General features: G+C 43.3%; 1 protein-coding gene across 1 annotated transcript in view; it reads left to right on the top strand.

Moving 5' to 3' along the window:
• Positions 1-16,637, top strand: part of artn (artemin) — a gene marked incomplete at both ends in the record, with an annotated part of 48,378 nt that overhangs the window by 687 nt on the left and 31,054 nt on the right. The window lies entirely within an intron of this gene.

Below are 16,637 nucleotides of genomic sequence, written 5' to 3'. Positions count from 1 at the left end.
TGTGCTTTTTCTACATATTTTAATTATTATGTAAAGTTTGCACTATGAAGGGTTAGAACATGTGTCTGTCGGAGGGTTTTAGGTCTCCATTGTACCCCGGGGCATAAGAAAAAGGCAAAAAGCCATCCTACTCTGGGCCCTACACTGAGAAAAGGTTACTTCATTTCATTACTAAAGACATCAAAATATAGACAAAAACGAATGCACAGGATTAAAGCCTGCTATCACTCTATCTATTAAAGCACTGGCAGACCTCTCTACAGTGCCGTGTCAGTGCTGGACAAAAGGCTGGCTGGACCGCTTAACATTCTGGGAAAATGGAAAAACATTCTGGCATGTTTGTATTTCTTTAAACCAATCACAATCGTCTTGGGCAGTGCTAAGCCTTGGATACAGTGAGGGGTACCTTTTGTGTCTGGTGCTCACAAATTAAGGAATGTATGAGAATCAGCAAGAAAAGAAAGTCAGTAAGACCAGACTGTTAGCATATATGTTTCTCCATCAGCTTCCTCAGTTCAGTTCAATTCAATCCAATTTTATTTATAGTGCCAAATCATAACAAAAGTTATCTAAGGACACTTTACATAAAGAGTAGGTAAAGAAAGTACACTCTATGACTTAATTATGCTTTACATAGACCCAACAGATCCCCCCATGAGCAGCAACAAGTCACATTATATTTAATTAAAAAAAGTTAAAATTATTATAGTTATTATATACAGTATAAATCCACATTGTGCACACAGTGACGTTGAAAACCGTCCCTTTAACAGGCAGGAACGAACAGACCCAGCTCTATGGAGGACGGACATCTGTCTTCACCGGTTGGGGAGTTCCTGCCACACACTGCAGAGAAACTCATTTCATAAGTGATGTTAAAATATTAACCTTACCGGAACAATAGGATGGTGTCATGTGTGAAATAAGTAATTAAAGAGGTGCAGGTGTTTGGCTGCAGGTATCCCGGCCATGGAGACATCCCTCTGTAGGCTAAAAGCCAGTCAGGGAACTCAGACACAGTTTCCATGTCACAGAGCTAATGGAACAGGATGGATCACTAAATAAAATGCAAATATTCTAAAAAAATTAAAAAAAAGTGATCCCAGTGGCATGGCAAAGTTGGTCATCAATTCAATTTTATTTACAGTGCCAATTCATAACAAAAGTTATCTCAGGACACTTTACAGAGTAGGCAAAGACCACACTATGACCTATTCATGATTTACATAGACCCAACAATTCCCCCATGAGCAACAACAGCAATCTTGTGCACACAGTGGCGTTGAAAATGTTCCCTTTAACAGGCAGGAACGTGGAACAGACCCAGCTCTATGGAGGACAGACATCTGTCTGCTCCAGTTGGGGAGGAAGAGAAGAAGAGAGAAAGACAGAAAAGACAGACAGATGGACAGAGAGAGACAAAGACAGACAGATGGACAGAGAGAGACAAAGACAAACAGAGAGACACTTCCAGAGAGGCAAGCAACTACAAAAGTAACAGTAACTAATATAATATCTATAGTAAAGTGAATATGACTTATATGTTATGACAGTTAATATAGTAAAAGAGTAGAAACACGCACAGCTAAGGTGATAGAATATGACAATGATAATAATTATGGTTGTAAATATGATCAATGATGAGTAGTGGTAATAAAAGCTGCGATACAATGAGATATAATAATGATGATCTTTTTTTGTGTGTTTATTAAATTTTCAAAAAAAATAATCACACTACAACACAATAGAATACAGGCGCAGAACAAAACTATCAAAGTAAGGCTCATCTACAATAAGATAAATATAACAGGGCAGTGTCATTTTTCCCAGTCCAAAATGTAAATAATCTGTCAACTCCCTTAGAAGAAAGCATTGCAAATAAAAATAAAAAGGAGTGAAAAACAAACAAACAGACGTAATAATAAACGCATGGGAATATCATTTGTTGATGGTTTACATACAGGGGGAACATTTCTCCAATGCTTTCCTCTCTTTCCCCTCTAAGAACACAATAAAATCTCCACATAATGTCACCCTTTAACGTGAAGGTGAGTTTTTCCAGTGCCAGGGAAGCTGATAGTCCTGCAAGCCTTGGTTAGTCGTGGATTTCCATGATTTGGCTATAGTGTATTTGGCTTGTAGCATGCAAAAAATAATCATAGATTGATTGGCCTTGCTAAGATCATGGTTTATCGGAAAAATACCAAGGATTCACAGTTTGGGGTCTAATATTAGTTTTATACCTGTAACCTGCACAATCATAACCATCACCTCACTCCAAAAGGTGTGCCCTCTCTACCATACTTGTAGCACGTGTCAGGGTTATTGGGGTTGAATTTATTTAGCTGAGTTGGTGTTACATATATTCTCATTTTCTACTTGTACTGAAGTAGTTTAAAATGGGTATTTATTGTTTGCGATTTTAAGCAAATCTTCTGCCAGTCCTCAGTGGAAATTACTAAATTTAAATCCTCACACCATGCCAATCTTTTCCTATCTATCCATGATTGATGCATAGAAGCTTGAAGTCAATCCCCTCTTAGGATTTTTAATTGTTGCTATTTCTTCTATAGGGCTATTTGTAGGTAGAGATAAAGACTTCTGTAACTTAAAAATATAGCTTCTTATATGCAGGTATTTAGAAAAAAACTGATGATCTTTTTTATTATTTCATAAAACTAATGTGACTAATAGTAATAATAGCTGTAGGAAGCGTCATGCAGGACCACGATCAGCAGAGACCTGCGAGACGACAAAGCACAAACAACTCCAGGGAAGTAGTTGAATTAGTAACATGCATTGATGAGACATGGATGATACAGACAGAGAGGTCTATAGCAGCATCATTAACTAAGCAGAACAAAATCAGCTTTAGTCATCAGTCAGTCACCACTTTGGTCCAAACTGAAATATATCCACAACTATTAAATGAATTTTCATGGAATTTGGTTTAGACATTAAAGGTCTCTAGGGGATGAATCCAAATGACTGAATGGAAATCAGCTAGTTGGTGTTAATGAAATATCTCTCGATCTATGTGATGGACTGGCACAAAATTTGTCACAAACATTCATGGTTACCAGTGGAGTTTTTGCATCTTGTTTTTAATAGTAAATTGTGAGTATCATACATGTGCACAAGTACAGTCTTGCTGGTGGTTTTGTGCCTTTTACTGATCGGTGATAAATAGATGTGATAAGTAATGAAGCAATAAGCCAACAAAAGAAAGGATGAAGAAGACACATATGGACGTAATTAATGTAGGTTTTACATTTTTTCTAAATGTATAGGGGGTTTTCATGTATTGTCCATCAAAGTCCTAACAAAAAGTGGCTTTTTGTATTTATCTCTGTTGGTGTCTGTCCTCTGGCAGGTTAATTCTATGTGAAACTGACAACCAATCAGAAAACACATGAGAGAAACAGTGAATATAAATAGAAGTCACTACTAATGTCCGTGCTTGCACATACTCTGATTCTGATTGGGCAGGTTTTTTCTCACCTTGCCATTTTGCCTTTGCCTGGATCCGGACCTTTGAATAGGTGAACTCCACAAAGTTGACTGATTTGTCTGGCATCATGACATGAAACTACAGTTGCTAGATTGAAAAAACATTTAAGCCAATGAGGGTCCACCATACTGTTGCAGCTGTAAAACAGTGGATTAATTGTTTTGAGTATTGCAACCTCTGCGAAATGACTCATGTCCCTATAAGAATCAGATCAATTCGGGCCAGTAACATTTTTCTGCACGATTCAATTATTTTACCCATATTCATGTTAGAATAGCGTTAAACCGGGAGTTAACCGCTTCTTGTGATTGGTTAGGGAAATAGAATTCCCCTCCCTCATGGAAATTAGTTTCAGACAAGATAAGGCTGCCCAGTGGAAACACAAGTCCTCAAATTCATTTTAATGTTGAATGTGTTTAGGCTGTGGCGGTGGAAGCTGCAGGAGAGTCCCGTAAAGTGAGCCGCAAACTTCCTGCCTCTATGACTGACACAACTGTCCAGGGGCTGTATTCCTAAAACATTTGATCTCAGCACTAAGAGCTCTCCTAAGGAGCACTAAAAGTTCTTAGTTCAGAGTCATTTCTTCAAAGCTATTCCCAAAGCCTCTGAAACCAACTTTCCTAAGGAGTGGGAGGGGCTCCTGAGACTAGAGGGTTTACCTTGTTGATGACATCATGTTCATCCCTCCTATGCCCACAGTGATTGGCTGAGAGGGAATGAGTCCCTAAGAGCAGAGCCGGCCTGGGCATAGGCAGTATAGGCAAATGCTAGGGGCGCCGTCATCCGCGGGGGGCGCCGCAAACGGGCGGAGGAAAAAAAAAAAAACAGTATATATGTATATAAATTCTTATTTTTACCAGCGCCATTCCGAAATATTATATAAGCCCACAAAAACATAACTTAATAGCGAGGACTATTAAATAATGAAGGGGCCTTTTTTCTGGTTCCCGGCTCTCTGCACTATACCTGCCCTCCGTGAGGGGGGCGGGTCGAAAGGCCAGTTGCCTGAATCTGACCGGACTGTGACCCCAAGACAAAGAAGAAGATTAATGACACCGTAGTGGAATTATGTCTAAAAGACTGAAACCGTTGGGCGCCCAGAGAAGGAAAAGAAGGGAAGAAGAGGAAGAAAAACGTGATAAAGATAGAGGTACAGTAATGTCAATGTGATGACGTAAATTAAATAAATAGTTTAATGACCGTAGTTACCGTTGTTGGAGCAGAGTGTTAGCTTGCTAGCTTACTCCGGACAATAGCAGCATCGTTTACTAATCAATAAATAGCTGAGTCGACATGTGGTAATGTTACTCCACCTTAAATTGATCAGGGACGTTTGAAAAGTTGACGTTATACCTGTTCAGGTGTTATTTTACAGGTGTCTACTGCTGGTATTTCAGTTAAAATGCTTTTAGTTTTCCACCCCCTTTGTAATAGTGTAGCTGTAAGCCTTTGTTAATTGTGCCGCAGTTATGTTTGTTACAGTTTACAACAGTGTTTAAGTGCAGTTAAAGTGTATTACTGTTAATACTCCACACCTTAGCTTTCCCATATCATTCATAGACGAAATATACATATTAATTCCACTGCACATTACTGCTTTTTGCTCTCTGGTTAGACTGAATTGTATTGCAATGACAATAAAGTTTAATTAATCTCATCGTATTTTCATTTTAGTCTTATAGCACACCAAACATCTGTTTGTTATTAAAATGTAACATCCAGCGGTCACATTTCTTCTCTTCTCTCTTCAGATGCACTTTTAAAGTATTTTAGTACCACCCCCACTGACACAGCATCAGGTGCTACTGTCCTATCTACCTCTGCACAGCCCAGTGACACAGCATCAGGTGCTCCTGTCCCATCTACGTCTGCACAGCCCAGTGACACAGCATCAGGTGCTCCTGTCCCATCTACCTCTGCACAGCCCAGTGACACAGCATCAGGACTGAAAGCTGCACCAACAGACCCTGCTGACTGGCCAGCTCATCTTACAGACAAAGTAAGAAGAGAGTTAGTACACAGAGGACCATTTCAAACAAAAACAGTTGCACATTTCCATAAAATAAAGATGGGAGAAGGTGTCAACATGACTTTTTTTAAAGAGTCTTAGTTAATGGGGAAACAATCAAAAGAAGCTGGCTGATGTATTCCAAAACGAATGATAGCTTGCACTGCTTTTGCTGCAAAATATTCTCTACAAAGATTACAAACTTAACAAAGAAGGACTAAAGGACTGGAAAAATGCAAGCCAATTGCTGAAAGCTCACAAGGATAGCCAGGAGCATATTGCCCGCATGGCAACATGGAAGAAGTTGGAGGTCTGTTTTGCAAAGGGGTTAACAATAGATAGGCAAGAGATGGCACTCGCTGAGGCTGAGAGAAATAGGTGGCGTGATGTTCTCTCATGTATCATGTAAATAACGTTGTATCAAGAGGTCTCTCGTTTTTCTTTACTGTGTGCAATAGTGTGTGTTGTCATATCTGCACTGGTTTCATTATTTATTTTGTGCAATACCATATTTATATTGCATTTTTAATTCATATTATGTCACTTGTTTACTTGTGCACTGTTTAGCTTAATATGTTTACCTTATTTATTTTGTATTTTTAATTCATATTATATAATTTGTTTACATGTGCACTGTTTAGCTTAATATGTTTGCCTTATTTATTTTGTATTTTTAATTCGTATAATGTCACTTGTTTATGTGTGCACTGTTTAGCTTAATATGTTTGCCTTATTTATTTTGCATTTTTAATTTATCACTTGTTTATTTCTTTAGTTTTAAGTTGGTGTGATATTGTTTGCTCATAGAAATTAAATCTTGAATACACACATGCAGTTTCTATGTGAGTGTATGAACGTTGATTGTGAAATTGACTGCTGTGATGCAAGGGGGCACCGGCTAAAATCTTGCCTAGGGCACCAAATTACTCAGGGCCGGCACTGCCTAAGAGTGAGTTTATGATAGAAACACTTAAGTGGGGAAGTGAATGAACTGGAGCACTTTGTGTGGTCTGGATAGGATATTTGTCGTCTGGAGCAAAATCCTCCTGACTGACAGCTGAGAGACGCCAAGATCGTCTGAGCTGCACTGCTGCCTTTTCCTGTGGTCAAACAGTGGAGAGTTGTACCAACTTTAATCTGCGGTGATATTGGTGGTTTTTATTGGTTGGTGATTAGTGTCATCCCTGACCAACTCTACCACGTTCATAATGCCTTAATCTAATCTCCATTAAGGCCATACCCTTTTAAAAGCTCACCATCATCTGATCTCTTGAGGACTCTCTCAATTAAGCTCTCTCAATTAAATGTAGGAAGAGAGAATTCCTACGTTTTTATAGATTAAGGAGCTACTTTTAGTTCTAAAATGCTTTCTGAATTTCACTTATCTTAAAAAGTCCTAAAATGAGGAGGGATACTCACTCACTCATCTTCAACCGCTTATCTGGGGTCTGGTCGCGGGGGCAGCAGCTCTAGCAGGGGACCCCAAACTTCCCTTTCCCAGGCCACATTAACCAGCTCTAACTGGGGGATCCCGAGGCATTCCCAGGCCAGTGTGGAGATATAATCTCTCCACCTAGTCCTGGGTCTTCCCCGAGACCTCCTCCCAGCTGGACGTGCCTAGAACATCTCCCTAGGGAGGCGCCCAGGGGGCATCCTTACTAGCAAAGAGAGAAAAGAGAGGTTGCCTTCCGGCTCACCTCTCTTTTCGTCACAACGGTGCGGTAGAGCAACTGCAATACAGCCCCCGCTGCTCTGATTCTCCGGCCAAATTCAAGCTCCACTCGTGAACAAGATCCCGAGGTACTTGAACTCCTTCACTTGGGGTAAGGACACATTCCTTACCTGGAGTAAGCAATCCACCGGTTTCCTGAGAGCCATGGCCTCAGATTTAGAGGTGCTGATCCTCATCCCAGCCGTTTCCCAAAACTACAATGGTAATATATAATGACCAAAAGTACTGTAATAACGTGTAAAGTACTGTAAAAATGTTCAAAGAACAGATTGTCTGTGGTTGAGTCCGTATTACAGAGAGGGTTTGACAGACTCTCCAAGGAATGTGTTGTATAGTTTAATGACCACAGGCAGGGTGGTCATTAAACTATACATGGGTGTCCAGCTCCTCCCCCACGACATCACATCACATGATCGTTCTGTTCAGCCTGTTGGTCTGCGACCTTCAGCCTACTGTGACAGCCAAGAAGATCGCACTGGCCACAACAGGCTCATAAAACATCCTCAGCATTGTCCAGCAGATGTTAACGGACTCCTCAGAAAAAAGAGTCGACTTTGGCCCTTTTGGTAGACAGCCTCGGCGTTCCTAGTCCAGTTCAACTTATTATTGAAGTACACCCCCAGGTACTCCTCTACAGTGTCCACAGGGACCCCCTGGAAGGAGACAAAGGTCACAGGTGTTTTCACCCTCCTCAGATCCACTAGTCACAGCTCCTAGTCACGCTTAGCTGCAGATGATTCAGCTAACTCCAAGTGACAAAGTTGTCCACAACAATCCTGTATTCACTTTCATCCCCCTGTCCGATGCAGCCAACTATTTCAGAGTCATCAGAAAATTTCAGAAGGTGGCAGGTGCAATAGTTGAAGTCTGAGGTGAAGAGGGTGAAGAGCAAGGGAGAGAGGACAGTCCCCTGTGGGGCCCCAGTGTTGCTGACCACCCTGTCAGACACACAGTTCTGTAGGCGTACATACTGCGGTCTGCCCATCAGGTAATTAACAATCCAGGACACGATGAGGGCCTTCACCTTCATCACAGTTATCTTCTCACCTAAGTAGAGCCGGACGGACGGTGTTGAATGCACTGGAGAAATCAAAGAACATGACTCTCACAGTGCTCGCAGGCTTGTCCAGATGACTGTAGACTCTGTTCAGCAGGTTGGTTTTGCAGTCCTCAACTCCCAGGCGGGGCTGGTAGTAGATCTGCGTAGGGCCTGACCATAGGCCTTAGCTGCTCCAGGACGAGTCTCTCAATGGTCTTTATGGTGCTGGCCACCAGTCTTTAGTCCTGAAGGCCACTAGGACGCGGCGTCTTTGGCACAGGCATGAGGCAGGACGTCTTCCACAGCACAGGGACTCTCTGGGGATACAGGCTAAGGCTGAAGACTTGACTCAGTACTCAACACAGCTGGGAGACACAGGCTCTAAGCACCTTGGGAAATACGCCATCTGGGCCTGCAGCTTTGCAAGAGTCTCTCAACTGTCTTCTCACCAGACCAGGCGTGAAGGACACTGTAGAGGTGTCCATTGGGGGAGGTGTGAGGCGGTCAGGTTGTGGAGGACATGATGGATAGAGCAAGGGGGAGGGGGGGTTAGGTAGGTGTGAAGTGAGGTGGTGAGGGAAAGGTAAGGGGTCTGTAAGGTAGAGGAGTAGGGTGAGGTAAAATGGCAGTCGTTGAAGGGCAGCCAGCAGCAGAGTAATGTGGGGGATGGGCCGCAGTATCAAACCTATTGAAAAATAGGCTCAGTTTATTAGCCTGGTCCACATGGTCCTCCAACCCTGTGCTACCAGTCTTATGGAACCCGGTGATGGTTCTCATGCCACTCCACATGTCCCTCATGTTGTTTTGCTGGAGTTTGTTCTCAAGCTCTCTCCTATAATTGTCTTTACCCTCCCTGATTTTAAGTTTAAGAACCCATTGCACTCTCCTCACCTCATCACGGTTGCCATCTCTGAATGTTCTCTTCTTTTCATTCGGGATGGCCTTAATGTCCTTGGTGATCCAGGATTTGCTGTTGGTGTAGCAGGTTACAGTCCTCCCTGGGACATTGCAGTCCACACAAGAATTAATGTAGGCTGTGATGCACTCAGTGGGTCCATCGATGTCCTCCCTGTACGGCTCACAATGTGCAGTCACTTCAAAGCAGCCCTGCAGTGTCTCATAAGGATATAGGGATATCCACTACAGACACACAGCACAGCCTTATTGTCCTAGTGTACTACAACTTTACTTTATTTTCATTGATGAAAATGATTTTAATATATCATTATATTAAAGTTTGAAAGATTCTGGAAGTTTCTTTATCTACTGAAATTGTGTAATAGAAGTAACAAACACATTTTCTAAAATTTGTTTGACTGAGTTCATAGATAGATAGATGGATAGATAGATAGATAGATAGACAACTTTATTAATCCCCGAGGGGAATTTAGGTCATCGTAGCAGCGGTACAAAACAATCAGAAGTACAAAAAATAAAATACAATATAAAATACAAAATATGAACTACAATAAGAGTACAGTATCGCAGATAAACACTATATTACAATATACTATGTGGATTTTAAGGTGCAAGAGAGAGAAAGGTGCATTTCACTAATAAGTCACTTCAAATACTGTGAGTTTATTCCCTGAGCGTTGCTCAGTATTGCTCAGCGTTGCTGTGAAGTCTGATGGCAGCAGGTAGGAATAATTTCCTGTTCCGTTCTTTAAGGCAGCGAGGTTGAAGGAGTCTGTTGCTGAAGCTGCTGGGGGAACCTGGTGTCTGCTGCGGGGGTTGGTGTGGGGTTGTGTAGCTGGTGTGGAGCTGTGGGGGGGTTGTGACCAGAGGTAGTTGCTCGGAGGAGCAGCAGGGGGGCTGCTGGGGGAGCTGGGGTCGAACCTGTTGAAAAACAGGTTAAACTCATTCACACGTTGTTCATTTCCCTCAGCTGTTTCTCCTCCTCTCCTCTGGAAGCCGGTGATCTCACTCATCCCCCTCCATACAGCCCTGGTGTTATTCTTCTCCAGTTTGGATTCCAGTTTTCTCCTGTAGTTTTCCTTACTCTCCCTGATGCTGTGTTTAAGTTCTCTCTGAACACGCTTGAGTTCTGCATGGTCCCCTGACCTGAAGGCCCTCTTTTTCTCGTTGAGTACGGCCTTCAGGTCGCTGGTAACCCAGGGTTTGTTGTTTGGGTAGCAGCGGACCTCTTTGCTGGGGATGGTGTTGTCTATGCAGAACCCAATGTAATCAGAGACGCAATCAGTGATGCCATCAATGTCCTCGCAGTGTGGTTTGTAAAGTGCATCCCAGTCAATGGCTTCTAGGGCACCCTGCAGTATACCTCTTTGACATTTGCATACAGCAGATGTATGGTTCTATTTTCCCTTGTTGTGCATTTGATAAACTGGTGAAACGTTAGGAGAATGGATGAGAGAGAGACGTGGTTGAAGTCACATGTGATGATGACGAATTCTCCGGGGTGTTTCGTCTGTAGTGCCGCGGTCACAGCGCTGATGACATCACACGCTGCGTCTGCATTTCCAGACAGCGGAATGTAAACAGTAATGGCGATGGCACTGGTCAGTGCCAGCCCTGAGTAATTTGGTGCCCTAGGCAAGATTTTAGCCGGCCCCCCCTTGCATCACAGCAGTCAATTTCACAATCAACGTTCATACACTTACACAGAAACTGCATGTGTGTATTCAAGATTTAATTTCTTTGAGTAAAAAATATCACACCAACTAAAAACAAAATAAATAAGGCAAACATATTAAGCTAAACAGTGCACACGTAAACAAGTGATATAATATGAATTAAAAATACAAAATAAATAAGGCAAACATATTAAGCTAAACAGTGCACATGTAAACAAGTGATGTAATATGAATTAAAAATACAAAATAAATAAGGCAAACATATTAAGCTAAACAGTGCACATGTAAACAAGTAATATAATATGAATTGAAAATACAAAATAAATAAGGCAAACATATTAAGCTAAACAGTGCACAAGTAAACAAGTGACATAATATGAATTAAAAATGCAATATAAATATGGTATTGCACAAAATAAATAATGAAACCAGTGCAGATATGAAAACACACACTATTGCACACAGTAGGGAAAAATGAGAGACCTCTTTATACACCGCTATTTACATGATACATGAGAGAACATCACGCCCCCTGTTTTTCTCAGCCTCAGCGAGTGCCATCTCTTGCCTATCTATTGTTAACCCCTTTGCAAAACAGACCTCCAACTCCCTCCATGTTGCCATGTGGGCAATATGCTCCTGGCAATCCTTGTGAGCTTTCAGCAACTGGCTTGCATTTTTCCAGTCCTTTAGTCCTTCTTTGTTAAGATTGTAATCTTTTGTAGAGAATATTTGGCAGCAAAAGCAGTGCAAGCTATCATTTGTTTTGGAATACATCAGCCAGCTTCTATTGGTTGTTTCCCCATTAACTAAGGCTCTTTTAAAAAAGTCATGTTGACACCTTCTCCCATCTTTATTTTATGGAAATGTGTAACTGTTTTTGTTTGAAATGATCCTCTGTGTACTAACTCTCTTCTTACCTTGTCTGTAAGATGAGCTGGCCAGTCAGCAGGGTCTGTTGGTGCAGCTTTCAGTCCTGATGCTGTGTCACTGGCCTGTGCAGAGGTAGATGGGACAGGAGCACCTGATGCCGTGTCACTGGGCTGTGCAGAGGTAGATGGGATAGGAGCACCTGATGCTGTGTCACTGGGCTGTGCAGAGGTAGATGGTACAGGAGCACCTGATGCTGTGTCACTGGGCTGTGCAGAGGTAGATGGGACAGGAGCACCTGATGCTGTGTCACTGGGCTCTGCAGAGGTAGATGGGACAGTAGCACCTTATGCTGTGGCACTGGGCTGTGCAAAGGTAGATGGGACAGGAGCACCTTATGCTGTGTCACTGGGGGTGGTACTAAAATACTTTAAAAGTGCAGAAAAGAAATCTGACCGCTGGATGTTACATTTTAATAACAAACCAATGTTTGGTGTGCTATAAGACTAAAATGAAAATACGATGAGATTCATTAAACTTTATTGTCATTGCAATACAATTCAGTCTAACCAGAGAGCAAAAAGCAGTAATGTGCAGTGGAATTAATATGTATATTTCGTCTATGAATGATATGGGAAAGCTAAGGTGTGGAGTATTAACAGTTATACACTTTAACTGCACTTAAACACTGTTGTAAACTTTAACAAACATAACTGCGGCACAATTAACAAAGGCTTACAGCTTCACTATTACAAAGGGGGTGGAAAACTAAAAGCAATTTAACTGACGTACCAGCAGTAGACACCTGTAAAATAACACCTGAACAGGTATAACCTCAACTTTTCAAACATCCTTGATGAATTTAAGGTGGAGTAACATTACCACATGTCGACTCAGCTATTCATTGATTAGTATCGTCCGAAGTAAGCTAGCAAGCTAACACTCTGCTCCAACAACGGTAACTACCATCATTAAACTATTTATTTCATTTACTTCATCACATTGACATTACTGTACCTCTATCTTTTTTCCCGCTGCGTCCTGGCGAGTGCTTCCAGTTCGTCCATCTCATGTAAGGTCCCATCTCATCAAATGGGACCTTACATTTCCAGTAATAACTGCCGGGATGCAAAATTAATGCAGTCCTCACAGTCCTTGTGGTCGTAGGCTTCCTCTAGGTTACCTTGGGGCGGCAGTAGCTCAGTCCATAGGTGACTTGGCCCGGAACTGGAGTGTCGCTGGTTCGAGTCCCTGTGTGGACCATGAATGGAGCGTGGACTGGTGACTGGAGAGATGCCAGTTCATCTCCTGGGCACTGATGAGGTGCTGTTGAGCAAGGCACCGAACCCCTAACTGCTCGGGGCGCCGGTCACTGGCAGCCCCCTTGCTCTAACATCTCTCCACTAGTTGCATGTATATAGGTCCTGTCTGTGCATGTGTGTGTATTTTGGGCCTGTGTGTGTGTAAAATGAAAAAAAAATAGAGTGAAAATTTAATTTCCCCATTGCGGGATGAATAAAGGAATTCTTCTTTTTCTACCAATCTATGATCTCACGGTACTCCGGATGGCTCTGCGTTAGTGCCGTCAGTTCATCCATTTTGTTGTCTCCACCCTCCTCTATTGCCCCGATGTTGCTTCCCACCTCTGCTTCCCCGGTGTGTTTTTCTCCAGAGTTCGGGTGGAATATTAGCTCGTCTGGCCACTATGCTGGTCGGCATTGGCGCGATCAGCTGTTCTCTGGAGTAAACAAAGACAGCGTGTCCCGTTGGAAGCAACATTGATAAAAACAGCATGAAAAGAAACATGAAAACAATCGAAGGTAACATTGTAGAGGGCATAACTTCACAGAAGTTAGTGTGAAGAAACAGAATGAACAAAAAGAGAGTAAAAGTTAAGAAAGTTTAAAAAAAAGCAAACTCAAAGGCTGGAGTAGGCACGAACAGGCAGCATGCAACTTTTTGCGCATGCACAAAATACATATCTACGTATGTGATCTGATGGAAAACAAAAGCCTTAGTGAAATATAAAGTCTACAAGACATTACAGGATTAAAAAAACAGAACAGGACGGCCACTGTTCCTGGGGGCTTGCTCATATGACATTGAGTTTAAGGGAACTAATCACCACTGTAACACTAATGGCTTGTCATGCCTCCCTCTGTTGATAACTGAGGAAGAAAAGCCTACAGCTAGAGATCCAGTATCACCAAGATCTATACGGGATGCCACAGTGTTTAAAATGCACTCCCACCAGCACCCCTGCACCCGTGGGAGTGGCCGTCGGCACCCTGGCAGAGAGTGCATATTGATTTTTGCTGGCCCATTCAAAAACTCCATCTTCTTAATAGCTGTGGACGCCCACTCAAAATGGCCAGAGGTGATACAAATGAAATCCACAGCCTCGGAAAGGACTTTTTCTGTACTTACTGTACTACTGTACTTTTCCAGAAATTACCTGCCTGAGTAAATAGTGAGTGATCCCCATCCCCAAGAAGAGTGCCGTCAAATGTCTGAATGACCTCCGGCCGGTGGCCCTCACCTCTCTTGTGATGAAGGCCATGGAGAGGATCGTAAAACAACACATCATCAGGGAAACCCACTCCCAGATGGACCCGCTCCAATTCGCTTATCGAGCTGGCAGGGGCGTCGATGATGCAAAAACATTCATAATAGACACTGTTCACAAACACCTGGAGCGCCCCAACACCGCAGCCAGACTCCTGTTTGCAGACTTCTCCTCTGCATTTAACACCATGCAGCCCCACATCCTGGCTGACAAACTCTCAGCCCTCTTTCATCTGGACCAACAGCTAATCCTGTGGATACTGGACTTCCTGACAAACTGTTCACAGAGAGTCCTGGTCAACAGCACCTTCTCCGACCTCCAACACACCTCAACCGGCTCCCCCCAGGGCTGTGTGCTCTCACCTCTGCTCTTCATCCTCTACACCGATGACTGCAGAACCACACAGCCTAACTGTCATCTGGTGAAGTACGCTGACGACACCGTCCTCCTGTCTCTGCTGTCAGGCCCATCTCTGCACCACGGACCAGCTCTTCAGGAGTTTGTGGAGTGGTGTGACAGCTCCTGCCTGGAGCTGAATGTCAACAAAACCAAAGACGTGGTGGTGACCTTCTCCAACAAGCAGAGGGAACTGGCTGCATCAGCAAACACCGTGTTCCACGGGAAGCCTGTTGAAGCAGTTGAGGAGTACAGGTACCTGGGCACCATCTTGGACAGCCTGCTGAAATTCTCCTCCAACACAGAGGAGATTCTCAGGAAATGTCAGCAGCGGAAATACCTCCTTAGGAAGCTCAATTCCTTTGGAGTCACCAAGAACATCCTCCTGACCTTTTACTACTCCTTCATCGAGAGCATCATCACGTTCTCCATCACATGCTGGTTCTACTCCACCAGCCTCCAGAACAGAAACCGCCTGCAGAGCGTAGCCACGGTCTGCTCTAAGATCATTGGACTTCCTGTTAGAACTCTGTCGACCATCCACGAGCAGCAGACACTCAGGTTAGCTGGTCGGATCATGCAGGACCCCTCTCATGCTCTCTTCTCAGCGTTTGAGTGGCTCCCTTCAGGACACCGTCTTCGCTGTCCCTGCTGCAGGACACAGAGGAGAAGAGCAGCCTTCATCCCCAGGGCTGTCCAGCTCCTCAACTCCTGACCCCGCTGACCATCCCCCTCCCCACTCTTAACACCCTCCCCTGGACACTTCACCCCCCCCCCCCCCCTCCCTAGACACCATCACCCCCCTCCACTCCAGACACCCTCCCTGAACACCTCACCCCCCTCTCCACCCCGGACGACCCTCCCATCACCCCTCCTCCTCCCCTCTCCAGACACCCTCCCTGGACACCATCACCATCACCCCCCCTTCCCACCCCTGACACCTTCCCTGGACACCTTCACCCCCTGGACACCCCCAACCCCCCCCCCCCACCCCGGACACTTACCGGACACGTGAACTGGCTATCTACCTCCACTCCTGTCCTCAAAGCTGTGAACTACCAGTCTGATGCACAATTCCACTTTATTCTGTTCACTCTGTTTATAATGTTACTCTGGTCTGTTGCACTACGCCACTTATTTATTCGTTTTAAATGTTACTCCGGTCTGTTGCACTACTCCACTTACTTATTTATTCTGTTATTATGTTCACACCGGACTTATTCTGTTACGATGGTCTTACTGGTCTACTTGATTCTGTTAGTTATTTTAATTTATGGTATTAATGCACTACTCCACTTTATTCTGTCTATCAGCTCTTATATTGTATCCATCATAGCACTATGGTCACTTTATTTTTCAGTATTCATCTGTTTACACAGAGCCAGCATATACTTAGACTGCTGTTTTCCTGCCATGCACCACTATCACTTTATTACTTAGCTTATAGTTATATAACATATTTATACTCTATTACTGCACTATAGTTCTGTTTATGTCTGTTCATCACACACATGTATCATGTCTGACCTCATCTGAATCCGATCACTGTCCACTTATAATTTTTCTGCACTACAGTTCTGTTCATACCTGTTTCAACAGTCTACTGCATGTTTACATTGTTTACATCATGTACACCCGTTCACATGTCTGCTTACATCTGATACATGCATGTCTTTCTACATCTCACGCCGACGATGTTCTCCGTATCTAACCTGTACTAACACACTAACATCCTGACACTTGTTCTATCTGTACTAACACACTAACATCCTGACACTTGTTCTACCTGTACTAACACACTAACATCCTGACACTTATTCTTCTCTCACACTTTATTCTTGTTGTTAGGTTAAAATGTTTCCTATAGTTGCACTGTCGTTATTTGCTGCTCTGTGTGCCCTGAATTGCCCCCTGGGGACAA

This window comes from Echiichthys vipera (assembly GCF_963691815.1).
Source record: "Echiichthys vipera genome assembly, chromosome: 3".
In the NCBI taxonomy this organism is placed as follows: Eukaryota; Metazoa; Chordata; class Actinopteri; order Perciformes; family Trachinidae; genus Echiichthys; species Echiichthys vipera.
Note: the sequence above shows the minus strand (reverse complement) of the source record. Positions and strands in the feature narration are given on the sequence as shown.